Below are 14,857 nucleotides of genomic sequence, written 5' to 3'. Positions count from 1 at the left end.
TAATTTTGGACGGATTTAAATTGATCCTATTAGTTAATTATTATATCTAGAGATTAATCGTACTCATTTATATTGCTAGTACCCATTTGTTAGGAGAATTTTAAATCACATATTTGCTTAAATAAAAATAGAAAATTCCTCCTATTCATTCCTCAATCTTGACCATGGTACAACACAAGACTAAAATTTTCCTTGAGTACAACCCTCCTCTAGGTGAGCCCATGTGTATTAAGATTTTCCTTTTTTTGAATTTCTTTTTGGATAGTTAAATGAAATTGCAAAGAAGTCCCTCTAGATAATCCCCAAGTTTGTCTAAATTTCAAAAAGACCACTCCTTAATCATTAAGCATGCAAGTCTCCCACACCTCTATAAATAGAACCCAAGCCTTCATCTATTTTCTCATATCCACCACACATCCTAAAGATCAAAGATCAAAATCTCTTTCTCTTCTCCTCCATTTTCGAAATTATAGTGTAGGAAAGCCCCAAAATCTCTCTTTCAAGAGTAAAATTCTTGGCCAAAGGAAAAGGAAAGAACATCCTTCCAATTTTCTAAGAATATTAAGGTGAGAATTTTCGAATTCTTGCTACAAGTGCTTCAACACCAATAGTATTTTTCTTCTCTTTAATTTCTTGTTAATGTTCTTGTGGTGACCAAAAACTAAAGAAGAAAGAAAATAAAACTTTGTGTTTAATTTATGCTTTGATCATCCATGCATGTAAGAATCTAAGCTTTAAATGATATAATCTTGAAGAACTAAGAATAATATTGTAATTTTATTTTTATGTATGTATATATATATATATATATATATATATATATATATATATATATATATATATATATATATATATATATATATATATATATATATATATATATACTAGACATGCGTGATCTTAAGGAAACTTCGATCCATGGTTTTCGTAAACCTGCGTGGCCGAAGAAAGTACTTGATCCATGGTTTATTTATAATCTATATGTGCTATATATATAAGTATATGTTTCTATGTGTATATATATATCGACCTACGCGGTTGTAAGTGTACTCCCTTCGGGTCGAGGAAGCTTGCAATCCATGGTTTATGATCTATGAGTAATAAGATAATATACGAAGTAAAAACCGAGGCCAAGATTAATAAAAATAGAATTTTGTGTGATTGAATTGTTGATGGTTCGAATATTTTGGAAAGAAAATAAAATAAATGGAAATTTGGTGCTACTTGAAAGAAAACTTCGAGTCTCTTGAGAAAAAGGGCTTGAACTTTAAATAATGAAACTTGGAGATAGTAATTACAAATAACCGAATGCTTTGAGTTGTTTTGCTATATGTGTAAATATGTGATCTATGTTCTTTGCTTGAGTTGTTATGTGTCTTACTTGATTTTGTGATTTTGTGACTAAACTATGTGCCTTTGTGAAATATGTGGAAATATGTGTACTTATGTGAAAGCTAACTTTGAATATGTGAAATGAAGAATATATACTAACTTCACTTGCACGTTTTTAAAATTGGAAAATCTTATAAAACATAGATCGAATAAGCACGGGGTATGAGGGACCGGTACCCCAAAAATGAGATGAAGAGTGTGTGGTTTGATTCCACTTATGAAACGGGTTCCAAATAAATGAAGGCTTATTGTCTATGGTTTTACTTGATTTTTCAAAGGATATCCGAACGAAAAATGTTTTCTCACACACCTAATCAAATTTCTTGAAATGAATGAAAGTATGTACTAACCTCACTTGCACGTTTTTTAAATTGGGAAGTCTTGTAAAACATAGATCGAATAAGCACGGGGTATGAGGGACCGGTACCCCAAAAAATGAGATGAAGAGTGTGTGGTTTGATTCCACTTATGAAACGGGTTCCAAATAAATGAAGGCTTATTGTCTATGGTTTTACTTGATTTTTCCAAAGGATATCCGAACAAAAATGTTTTTCTAACACATTGTATGAGCACTTGAATGAATGTGTGTGTAAAAGAATGACGACTCCCTTGTAAGGGATTTACTCTTATTCCTTATAAAATGATGAAAGGAAGGTCTAAGAGGTAAAATGAGAATTGTCTAAGAGGTAATCCGAGAAGGTAAAGGTAAATTGGTAAAGTTCCTCAATGAAATGACGATTGAGGTAAAATTAAAATATTTTTATTGTGTATATGTGTGATTTGAGAAGGGATATATACATATATACATATCATAAATATATGCTTGTTTGCCAATGTGTAATCGGTATTTCTTCGGAATTCTCATTGAGTCCAAAAGACTCATATAGGTGTTGAAATGCTTGTAGGTACTTTCAATCCCGAGCACGAGTTGTAAAGTTGGAGTCGAGTTCGAGGATCGAGGGATGTGTTCATATGGAAGGCGTGTGGATCTTGTGTGCTCTTAATTTAGCCATATTGTTTTACTTATATAGTTTAATTTTAAAGACTTTCGATACCGTCTTAGATATCTATTATCGTACTCTTCCACCCCTCGGGGGATCTTATTAGTAAGAACATTACATCTAATAATAATTAGGATTTTGATTTCCTCTTTTTGCCAAACTTCTATATAATGATAATCGGTTAATTATATGTTGTGTTCTGCCCTGTTGCTCGATAATCCGTATTAAATATACTTTCTGTTTAGAATTGCATGTAATTTTGCAGAGTCATAGGTCTTTTTGTTAGGGTTATTTTGGTAGGTCTTTTGCATCATTTGGACAAGTCAGGAATTTATTATGAATTAATTTCCGTAACTGTGCACATGCTGAGTCGTTTTAGGACATGTATCAATGTAAGAAGTTTTTCTTACTCAAATGAATCCATTTAACTTGGAATATGTTCCTAACTCACTTATCTACTTTAGTATAAAATTTGGTAGTTTTTAGAACAGTGGGGAATTTATAAATAATTTTCAAAGCTCCCTCTCCTGTTCTGGATTTTTAAACTGTACAGTTGCATATGTTTAATTATTTCTCTCAAATGGCTAATGATATTTTAAAACAGTTTTAACTGAGTAATTTCGACCCATATTATGTTTTTTTTTTTTTTTTTTTGATTGAAGATGTAAATATATAAATCAAAAAAAGTCGTAGACAATTACAACGGGCATACCCGAGGGAATTGAAGCACTAACGAATGGCTACAAGCCATCGAAAAGCGTAAAAACGTAAAGAAAAAACATCAAGTTCGAAAAACAAAAAGTATCGGTTGGGGGTAAGCCCCAAGCCCTAGTTTGCGTCGATTTGGCCTATCATAAAACGGCCTCCACTGTTGGTCGTCAATTCCGGATGCTGCATAAACATCGCTGAGTAAACGTGGGTCTTGATCCTCGTAGTAATTGCGGTAGCCGTCGATTCCGTCATGTCGAATTTCGTCCTATTCCGAGCTGCCCAAATGTGGTACACAACACTCGCCAAAGCACATCTCCTCGCCTTGCTTCGGTAAGATTTGCCCTTTACATCCTTCACAAGCCACTTCAAAGCTGCGCGTAGCGTCGTCGGTCGTTGGGCGATCCCCAACCAAGCGCGAATTCGGTCCCATACATCCCTCGAAATGCTACATTGAAAAAAGAGGTGCTCACGGTCTTCGTTCCCCGATCCGCACAACACACAAGTCTTCTCCACCGTCGCGAACTTTGACACATTATCTAGGGTTTGCAACCGATCAAGGGCAGCTAACCATAGAATGAAAGAATGTTTGGGAGTCATTGAGTGGTCCCAAATCCGTCGGCCCCAAGGTGGCCCCCCGGAAGGGGCCGATATCCAGTCGTATACTCGTCCTATCGTGAGCTTCCCCATGCTCGAAAACTCCTCCAATCGAGCAAGAAGCAAAGGAATTGACCCCGCCTTGCCCACGATTTCATCCCGAATGCTACAAATATTTTTAAAAAACGGGGGTGAAGTCGTCGACGGTTGCCATTCCCATACGGCCGTGCCTTTGAGATAAAACTCGTTCACCCATTGGATCCACAGGGAGTCCTTTTTCAGGTGGATATCCCATAGGTCCTTCACTAGCAAGCACCGGTTCCACGTGCGCAAACACCGAAGCCCCAGCCCCCGATCGGCCTTCGGCTTGCACAAGTGCTCCCAACCGACTTTTGGAGCACTAGATCCCCACAAGAAATCCCGCGCCATATCCTCAATACGACCAATAACCGTAATCGGCACCGAAAAAATCGAAAGCCAATAGCAACACGTACCTTGCACCACCGCCTTCAAAATCTCCAAACGACCCGCATAAGATAACGTGTGCCCCTTCCAAGCTCCAATGGCATGCTCGATTTTGTCAAGCAGCGGTTGGTAATTCAGCACTCGCAATTTAGACGCGGCGAGTGGAATTCCTAAGTATCGAAACGGGAAGGTGCCGGTGGCAAAACCGAATTCCTCCACAATCGATGTGCGTTCCGCCTCAGGGACTCCGGCGAGAAAAATATTTGACTTCAAGTTGTTCGCTTGAAGCCCTGATGCACGACCAAACTCGATAACCGTGGTGGCGAGTGTACGTATGGATGCAGCATCTCCTCTCGAAAATAGCATCAAATCGTCGGCGAAAATGAGGTGCGTCAGTTTGTGCACATGGCACATCGGATGGAAGTTGAGCTCTTGCTCCATCGCTCGAGTATGCAGCAGTCTCGAGAGGTATTCCATGCATATAACGAAAAGATAAGGGGATAGCGGGTCCCCTTGACGAAGTCCTCTCATCCCCGGAAAAAACCCCTTCGTCACTCCGTTAACCGACACCGTGTAGGAAACCGAGGACACACATTCCATGATCCAACGAACCACTAAGTCCGGGAACCCCAACTCGACTAACATCGCCCTCAGAAAATCCCAATTTACGGAGTCGTAGGCTTTCCGTAAATCCATCTTAATCACGCACCGGGGGGAAATCCTTTTGCGCTCGTAACCCCTCATGAGCTGCTCCACCATATGTATATTGTCCGTGATAGAACGCCCACTCACAAAGGCAGACTGAGCACGATCAATAATAGAGGGTAACACCCTCTCAAGACGCTTCGTAATTACCTTCGCAATCACCTTGTAAATTACGTTGCAGCAAGCGATAGGCCGAAAATCACTAACCGTTTCGGCTTGGGCTGATTTCGGTATGAATACCAGTACCGTAGTGTTCCATTGTTTTAGCAGCTCACCACTGCGGAAGAATTCCAAAGCTGCATCGGTGAGGAGAGGCCCAACTGTCGTCCATGCAGCCTTGAAAAATAAGGCCGTGTACCCATCCGGTCCCGGCGCCTTATCGTCAGCGATATCGAAAAGTGCTTCCCGTATCTCCTCCCTCGTCACCGGTTGGGTCAGCCCATCACGGTCCTCATCTCTCAATTTCGGCCCCGTGGCAACAACATGATGATCCACCGGTTCGCCAATAGTGCGAGTGCCCAGGAAATTTCGATAGAAAGTTTCAAATTCGTCAAGTACCTCGTCTCGGGATGTGGTGAGCGTGCCATCCACCTTGCGAAGTGCTGTAATATTGTTGCGTTTAGCATTTCGCTTTGCCATCCCGTGAAAAAATTTCGTCGTTCGATCCGAGTCCCTTAAGTGGTGCAACTTCGCCTTTTGGTAGAAGAAACTTTTCTCTGCTTTCGCCAAGAACCGATATTTCTCCACCTTTGCCATCACTTCCCCACATAGTTGTTGGTTATGGGGGTCGTTATGGTAGATTTGCTGAATTTCCTCGAGCTCCCCCCCCACACGCTTCACCCGTTCAGATATGTGCCCGAACTCTCGCCTGTTGAATCGTTTAAGAGGGTGCTTTAGGGCCTTGAGATTCTTGCACATGGCCCACTGACGGCTGCCTCGGTAGTTCGCCGTCCATATTTCCTTAACTTCCCGTTGGAAATCATCGTGCTGAGTCCACATGTTGAAAAAACGAAAAGGCCTAGAAGCCGGGGGTTCGGTCCCACCAAGTCGCACAATCACCGGAGAGTGGTCCGACACGCCCCCGAACGGCAGGAAGTGTGCCGAGCTAGCTTCAAACACATCACGCCACGTTTGATTGACAAGCGCACGGTCAAGTTTGCTCCACACCGTATGGTTCGTCCACGTATATTGAAATCCGGTCGAAGGTAGGTCCTCAAGTCCACTTCGACGGAAGCACGTCTGTATATCGTTCAACAAATAGGGGGTCATCAAATTACCGCCCGATTTCTCCTCCGGCTTGAGCACCACGTTGAAATCACCCATGCATAGCCACGGATCGGTGATGTTCGCCCCGAAATCCTCTAACTCTTGCCACAACGGTCGTCGGGTGACCGGTGTGAAAAGACCGTACACAAAGCTCACGTAAAACAGTCGTTGGGTCACCATACACGTTACCTTGCAATGGATCACCTGCGACGTCATACCGAGAACTTCCACCCGAGCCACATCCGGGTTCCAAATGACAAGGATCCGGCCTGCCGTGTGGAGGTGGAAATTATCGGCCTTCATCCAGTGCCGGAACCGCCGTTCCATAATCGAGTTCAGCGTTCCCGGGTCCCAAATCTTCGTCTCCAATAAGCCACAAACCGAGAGTTTGTGCTTACCTATGAGGTCCCCGACCTCCTTCTGCGTGAGAGAGTTGAGCAACCCCCTCACGTTCCAACATCCCACAATCATTTCGCCTTTGGGGGTTTCTGGCCCCCCCGCGGCTCTTCAGTGTCATGCTCATCACGAACGGTCTTCAACGCACTTTCCCCCACCGAATTCGATTCCACATCTTTGGGTAGCAAGATCGCATCCGGGGGCAAGTACTTCTTCTTGATTGTAAATTTCGACTTTGGGGCTGTATCCGGGGAAGTTGGGGAGCGTAGGGCATTAAACTCCACAAAGGATCCCCGTTCATCATCATCGGCTGCGTAGCATTCAGTCGAACCATCCTCCGAAACACCGTCTTCCTCACCCGCGGCCACCTCCACATCCACGGTCTCCAACGCCTTTTCCGGTACCGGTTCATCCACAAGCAACGTCCGCTTACCTGCCCATACCGTTGTCACCGGTGGATCTTGTGTTGCACTCACCACCGGTTTAGGTTTTCGATTTCGCCCACGTTTCACCACCGCCTCCGCACGACATTGATCAGTTTTATGCGTCAGGGTCTGGCATTTCGAGCAGAACACGGGCTCATAGCTATACTCGATTGGGGCCTCATAGCTTTTCCCTTTCGCATTGATCAACGTGAGAGATCGTCGTAACGGCTTCGATGCATCCACCTCCACTTGCAGCCGAGCAAAGCCTAGCCTCCCCATCTCGCTAGTAACCTTGTCCATTTGTACCGGTTTGCCTATCTTCTGAGCGATCTTACTCAACGCCTTTTTGTTGTAGAGCTCTGCTGAAATGTTGCGTATGATCACCCAAACCGGTACAAACATCATGTCGTTGATGTCAAAGTTGAAGAATTCCGGCATGGAGCGAATGTAGAGAGTCGCCAGTCCATGTTCGAATTTCCCCAACTCCACCACCTTCATCCGGTCTTGGTCCGTTGTGAATTTGAACACAATATACCCCGTGGGATGGATCTGAAACTTCACCGGGACCTCCCATTGAGCCTTGATCGCGCGTATGGCCTCAATACCGGGGAATTTCCCCGGAAAATACGCCACGGCCAAGAACACGCCTTTCGTACCCCAATCTGTTTCGTCGTCTTCATCGAATTTTAGGACGTCTGTATCGTCCAAGCCTTTCACTGACTCCAATGCAAGATCCTCCGGTGGTGGCGGTCGTCCTTTGAAAAATTGAGCCCAGTTCACTCGTTCACCATCGCCGGATTTCTGCCACGTCGTAGATCCACGAACTTCAGCCGCCATAGATGTCTCGGCATGTGGAATTTCAATCGTCGTTGTTGCCTTTGTCGTAGTTGTGACCGGTGTTGGTGTGTGGGGTGCCGATACAGCACCGGTCCCGGCACCGGTCACTCCCTTGTTTTTCTCGGCCGTGGCCGGTTTCGGTGCAACGGCCACGGCTGCCGGTCCTTTCCCCTTATCCAACGCCACAGCCCCCGTCTTCTTCCTAGCCATTGAGGCCGTCAAAACCTAACCCCTTGTAGCACCCTACCCAAACCCTAGCCGTCAAGACCCCCTAGATCCGATCTCCCCCAATCACCGGCCAAGGAAACCCTAGCCGCCCACCACCGGTCACCAAACCCTAACCCGCGGCCCACCAAGCAGCCCACCACCGGCCAAGCAACCCTAGCCGCCCGCACCGGCCGAAACCCTAGCCGCTCCCCCTACCACCAACCCTAGCCCCACGGCCCACCAGGCCCACCGAAACCCTAGCCGTCAACGCGCACACCGAGGACCAAGCCGTCAGATCCGCCGGAGTCCAACCACCGGCCGTCCACCCCCGGTCGGAATCTATGGCCGTTAACACACACGCGGCCAAGATCCACCAGGAAACCTCCAAACTTCACGTCGTGACCACGGAAACGCAGCCAAACCTCAACAAAACGTAGATCCGATTAATCCACCACCAACAAACGAACAAGAACCACAAGCACCGTCGATCACGTACACGAACTTCGCAAAACGAGAGAGATGGTAAAAACGGAACTCCGTAACCCGAAGACAGAAACCCTCAAAATCACACTCAATGTGAGCGCGCCGATGAGACGAGTTGATTGGTGGTGAAACCAAGTCAATCCGATCACCGGAGAAGGAGGGGCGGCCGACGGAAGGCACCACCGTGGTCGAAAAAACCGAGGGGGCGGAAAAGTTCTTTTCCTATATTAGAGTATGTGGTTAAATGTTCAAAGTATTTTCATGAAGGGTTTAAGAGATATTAATTTTCTAAGTTGATCTACCAAATCTGTCCGAAATTCCCAATCTTTACTCTTGATAATTTCAATAATCTAGTCATGCATGTTCCTTTTGTGATATTTGGTGAAGTGTATATGATATAGTATTATGTGGACACTCTTCCTCTGATTTTAAAAGAAAAATTTATGCATAACTCTCTATTGGTAGAAGGTGATTTTTAAAACGAGCATTCCACACTCATTATTTTCTATAAGACTTCCGCTAGCATATTCTCAATTACTAAGTAAGTGTAATTAGAAAATGGGTGTCACGCATACGTGGTATCAGAGCAAAGTTCCCCGGAAACTTCCATATGAACTTAAAGATCTCTAACATTCTCGAAGTACGAAATTGACTAAACACTCGGGCAGGTATCTATGTATATATATTTCCTAATGTGCAAGAATTATTTGGCTAATGTGAAATGTTTATTTATTTAAAGTACTAATATATCGGGAACACAAACTCGAGCTCAAAATGCCGCTACCGGTCCGAACGATCAATCTCGCACCATACAAGATCTCACCGCCCTCGTCCGAGAACAAAATGAACAAATCTAATGCTGTGTTAACCTTCAAAACCAAAACTCTCCACCTCCACCACCTCAGAATACCGCACCCCAAGCCATTTACGAAAGGTTTCGAGACTGCACCCCCCCTGAATTCCATGGAGGTCCCGACCCAACCATAGCCGAAGAATGGATCAAATACCTAAAAGAGATTTTCGATTACATGGAAATGTCCGATCGAGAACGAATCCATTGTCCCCTTTTCCTATTGAAGAACGGAGCCCGTCATTGGTGGGAAGGTACCAAAGAAGGAATCGACATAACAAACACTACTTGGAGCGCTTTCAAAATCTTGTTCTTCGAAAAGTACTTTTCCAAAAACCTCCGAGTTCAAAAGCTAAAGGAATTTCTTGAGCTAAAGCAAGGCAACTTGTCCGTAACCGAGTACGTACGCCGATTCGAACAAGGATGTCTCTACGCCCCATTCATATCCCGAGACGCCGACGAAAAGGCCAACCATTTTCTTAGAGGTCTCAACCCGGTGATTCAAAGAGACGTCCGCATTTCTTCCGTAATGACTTTTCGGAAAATAGTCGACAAAGCACTCGAAGCAGATCAAGCCGAAACCCAACCCTTCCAAAGTACCTATCATTTGTAAATTTCCCAATGTCTTTCCCGAAGATCTCCCCGGTCTCCCACTCGATCGTGAAATTTAATTCGAAATCAACCTAATTCCCGGCACAACCCCCATTTCCAAAGCAACTTACCGCATGGCCCCGTTAGAACTTAAAGAACTCAAAGACCAAATCCAAGAGTTTATCGATAAGAAGTTTAATTTGTTCGCTCTAACTTCTCTCCTTGGGGCGCTCCCATCCTATTTGTCAAAAAGAAAGACGGAACCCTCCGCCTATGTATCGACTACCGAGAGCTTAACAAGATCACGATAAAAAAATAAATATCCTCTACCAAGAATCGACGACCATTTCGACCAACTACAAGGCTCAACGGTGTACTCAAAGATCGATCTCCGTTCCGGCTATCACCAATTGAAAATCAAGAAAGAAGACATCCCAAAATCCGCTTTCCGAACTCGTTACGGCCATTACGAGTTTGTAGTAATGCAATTCGGTCTAACCAACGCCCCGGCCGCTTTCATGGATCTAATGAACCAAATCTTCCGGAAGTACCTCGACCAATTTGTAATCGTCTTCATCGACGGCATCTTAATCTACTCCCGAAATGATGAAGAACACGAAGAACATTTGAGAATCGTGCTCCAAACCCTCCGAGAAAACCAACTTTACGCAAAATTCTCCAAATGTGAATTTGGTTACGCCAAGCCCACTTCCTTGGGCACGTGATCGCGAAAGAAGGAATATCGGTTGATCCAAGCAAGATTGAAGCCGTTTGCAACTGGCCGACTCCCCAAAATGTTGGAGAAATCCGAAGCTTCCTCAATCTCGCAGGTTACTATCGACGATTCGTTCCGAACTTCTCCAAAATCGCTTCTCCACTCACTCGATTGACCCGAAAGGAAACCAAGTACCAATGCACCACCGAATGTGATTCTAGCTTCCAAGAGCTCAAGAATCGATTAACTTCAGCCCCCATTCTTGCCTTACCCGACAAAACCGGAAACTACGTAGTCTATAGCCATGCTTCCAAGCATGGACTTGGAGCCGTCTTGATGCAAAATGGGAACGTAATTCCCTATGCCTCTCGTCAATTGAAAGATTACGAGAAGAATTACCCGACGCACGACTTGGAACTTGCCGCCGTAGTTTTCGCCCTCAAAATTTGGAGGCACTATCTCTACGGAGAGAAGTGTTCGATCTTCACCGACCACAAAAGCCTAAAGTACTTCTTCACCCAAAAGGAACTTAACATGAGACAAATACGATGGCTCGAATTGGTCAAAGATTACGATTGCGAAATACTTTACCACCCCGGTAAAGCTAATGTCGTGGCCGATGCTCTTAGCCAGAAGTCCATGTGCGCTTTAATCATTGAACCGCCGCTCGAGTCAACTATCAAATCCGCTCAACTCCTTGATGATCAACTTCTAAAAATCCGAGAAAGCTTATCAACCGATCGAAATCCCAATTTCTCGATCTTCGACGGCAAAGTCTTAAAATTCCAAGGAAGAATTTGCGTTCCGGCAAACAAAGAGATACAAGAATTAATTCTCGGCGAAGCTCACAAAACCCCCTACTCTTGCCACCCGGGTGAAACAAGAATGTACCAAGACTTGAATATTATATTGGTGGCCCGGAATGAAGAAAGACATAGCCAAATTTGTGTCCGAATGCCTAGTTTGTCAACAAGTCAAGACGAAACACCAATGTCCCGGCGGACTCCTTCAAGCCAACCTCATACCCGGATGGAAGTGGGAAAGAGTAACCATGGATTTCGTTCAAGAATTTCCGAAAACTCAAAAAGGTTTCGACTCAATATGGGTGATAGTTGATCGCCTAACCAAATCCGCTCACTTTCTACCGGTCAAGACTACCTTTAGTCTCGAAAAGCTAGCCGAACTTTACATCCGAGAAATTGTTCGACTCCACGGGATTCCTATATCAATCATTTCCGATCGAGACCCTCGATTTACTTCAAAATTTTGGAAAATCTTGCACGAGGCAATGGGGACCCGTCTAGCCTTTAGTATGGCATACCATCCCCAAACCGACGGTCAATCCGAGAGAACGATGAAAACTCTCGAAGATATGCTCCGAGCATGCATAATGGATTTTGGTGGCAATTGGGAAAGCGGGCTACCGCTCATCGAATTCTCGTACAATAATAGTTACCAATCGTCGATCGAAATGGCACCATACGAAGCATCATACGAAAGAAAATGCCAATCTCCAATCCATTGGGACGAAGTCGGCGAGCGAAAATTATTGGGCCCCGAACTAGTCCAACAGACCGTCGACATAATCAAAAACATCCGGGAGAAAATGAAGTCGGCCCAAGATCGCCAAAAAAAAATACGCAAATAAAAGGAGAAAAGACTTATTATTCAATATTGGCGACCACGTATTTCTAAAAGTCGCTCCACTCAAAGGAATTATGCGATTCGGAAAACGAGGGAAGCTAAGCCCTCGATATATTGGACCTTTCGAAATTCTCAACCGAATTGGTACTCAAGCCTATCGCCTTGCCCTACCACCACATCTATCTCGAATACACAACGTCTTTCATGTATCCATGCTCCGAAAATACCTTCCTAGCCCCGACCATGTCCTCAAAATCGAACCCGTAGACTTATCTCCAAACCTATCCTTTATTGAAGAACCCACCTAAATTCTAGACCGAAAAGTTAGGAAACTCCGAAATAAAGAAATCCGCCTTATCAAAATTCTTTGGAAAAACCATTCTCCGGACGAGGCAACGGGGGAACTCGAGGATGAGATTGAGAGTCGGTACCTGGACATAATAAAGAAAGGTACAAATTTCGGGGAAAAAAATTCTTTAAGGGGGGGAGATTATAACACCCCGCGTCTCCGATAATTTAAGTTTTATTAATTTGCATCTATTTAGTTAACGTGATTTTATCTCTTATGTGCGTTTATTAGTTTAAGATTTTTATTTATGTGATAACCGGTAAAATTTCATATAGAATGCATTAGGGCCAAAAATAATTTTGGACGGATTTAAATTGATCCTATTAGTTAATTATTATATCTAGAGATTAATCATACTCATTTATATTGCTAGTACCCATTCGTTAGGAGAATTTTAAATCACATATTTGCTTGAATAAAAATAGAAAATTCCTCCTATTCATCCCTCAATCTTGACCATGGTACAACACAAGACCAAAATTTTCCTTGAGTACAACCCTCCTCTAGGAGAGCCCATGTGTATTAAGATTTTCCTTTTTTTGAATTTCTTTTTGGATAGTTAAATGAAATTGCAAAGAAGTCCCTCTAGATAATCCCCAAGTTTGCCTAAATTGCAAAAAGACCACTCCTTAATCATTAAGCATGCAAGTCTCCCACACCTCTATAAATAGAACCCAAGCCTTCATCTATTTTCTCATATCCTCCACACATCCTAAAGATCAAAGATCAAAATCTCTTTCTCTTCTCCTCCATTTTCGAAATTATAGTGTAGGAAAGCCCCAAAATCTCCCTTTCAAGAGTAAAATTCTTGGCCAAAGGAAAAGGAAAGAACATCCTTCCAATTTTCTAAGAATATTAAGGTGAGAATTTTCGAATTCTTGCTACAAGTGCTTCAACACCAATAGTATTTTTCTTCTCTTTAATTTCTTGTTAATGTTCTTGTGGTGACCAAAAACTAAAGAAGAAAGAAAATAAAATTTTGTGTTTAATTTATGCTTTGATCATCCATGCATGTAAGAATCTAAGCTTTAAATGATATAATCTTGAAGAACTAAGAATAATATTGTGATTTTATTTTTATGTATGTATGTATATATATATATATACTAGACCTGCGTGATCTTAAGGAAACTTCGATCCATGGTTTTCGTAAACCTGCGTGGTCGAAGAAAGTACTTGATCCATGGTTTATTTTTAATGTATATGTGCTATATATATAAGTATATGTTTCTATGTGTATATATATATTGACCTACGCGGTTGTAAGTGTACTCCCTTCGGGTCGAGGAAGCTTGCAATCCATGGTTTATGATCTATGAGTAATAAGATAATATACGAAGTAAAAACCGAGGACAAGATTAATAAATATTTTGGAAAGAAAATGAATTAAATGGAAATTTGGTGCTACTTGAAAGAAAACTTTGAGTCTCTTGAGAAAGAGGGCTTGAACTTTAAATAATGAAACTTGGAGATAGTAATTACAAATAACCGAATGCTTTGAGTTGTTTTGCTATATGTGTAAATATGTGATCTATGTTCTTTGCTTGAGTTGTTATGTGTCTGACTTGATTTTGTGATTTTGTGACTAAATTATGTGCCTTTGTGAAATATGTGGAAATATGTGTACTTATGTGAAAGCTAACTTTGAATATGTGAAATGAAAAATATATACTAACTTCACTTGCACGTTTTTAAAATTGGAAAATCTTGTAAAACATAGATCGAATAAGCACGGGGTATGAGGGACCGGTACCCCAAAAATGAGATGAAGAGTGTGTGGTTTGATTCCAGTTATGAAACGGGTTCCAAATAAATGAAGGCTTATAGTCTATGGTTTTACTTGATTTTTCAAAGGATATCCGAACGAAAAATGTTTTCTCACACACCTAATCAAATTGCTTGAAATGAATGAAAGTATGTACCTCACTTGCACGTTTTTAAAATTGGAAAGTCTTGTAAAACATAGATCGAATAAGCACGGGGTATGAGGGACTGGTACCCAAAAAATGAGATGAAGAGTGTGTGGTTTGATTCCACTTATCGGACATACACACACACATATGTAAATACACTCTAATGTATAATGCAAGTATTAGCATATATGTATGTATGCATGTATGTACGTGTGTATATATATATATATATATATATATATATATATATATATATATATATATATATATATATATATATATATATATATATATATATATATATATATATATA

General features: G+C 42.4%; 1 long non-coding RNA gene across 1 annotated transcript; it reads left to right on the top strand.

The window, feature by feature from the left end:
* The first annotated feature begins 404 nt into the window (after positions 1-404).
* Positions 405-2,538, top strand: LOC148766960 (uncharacterized). The gene is made up of 2 exons (XR_016034388.1): positions 405-566; positions 2,298-2,538. It is a non-coding gene; the product is annotated as an uncharacterized LOC148766960 (long non-coding RNA).
* The last annotated feature ends 12,319 nt before the right edge of the window (positions 2,539-14,857 follow it).

This window comes from Erythranthe guttata, chromosome 11, assembly GCF_056151865.1.
Source record: "Erythranthe guttata isolate IM_541 chromosome 11, IM_541, whole genome shotgun sequence".
Classification (NCBI taxonomy): Eukaryota; Viridiplantae; Streptophyta; class Magnoliopsida; order Lamiales; family Phrymaceae; genus Erythranthe; species Erythranthe guttata.
This window is presented reverse-complemented; position numbering and strand designations above follow the sequence as displayed.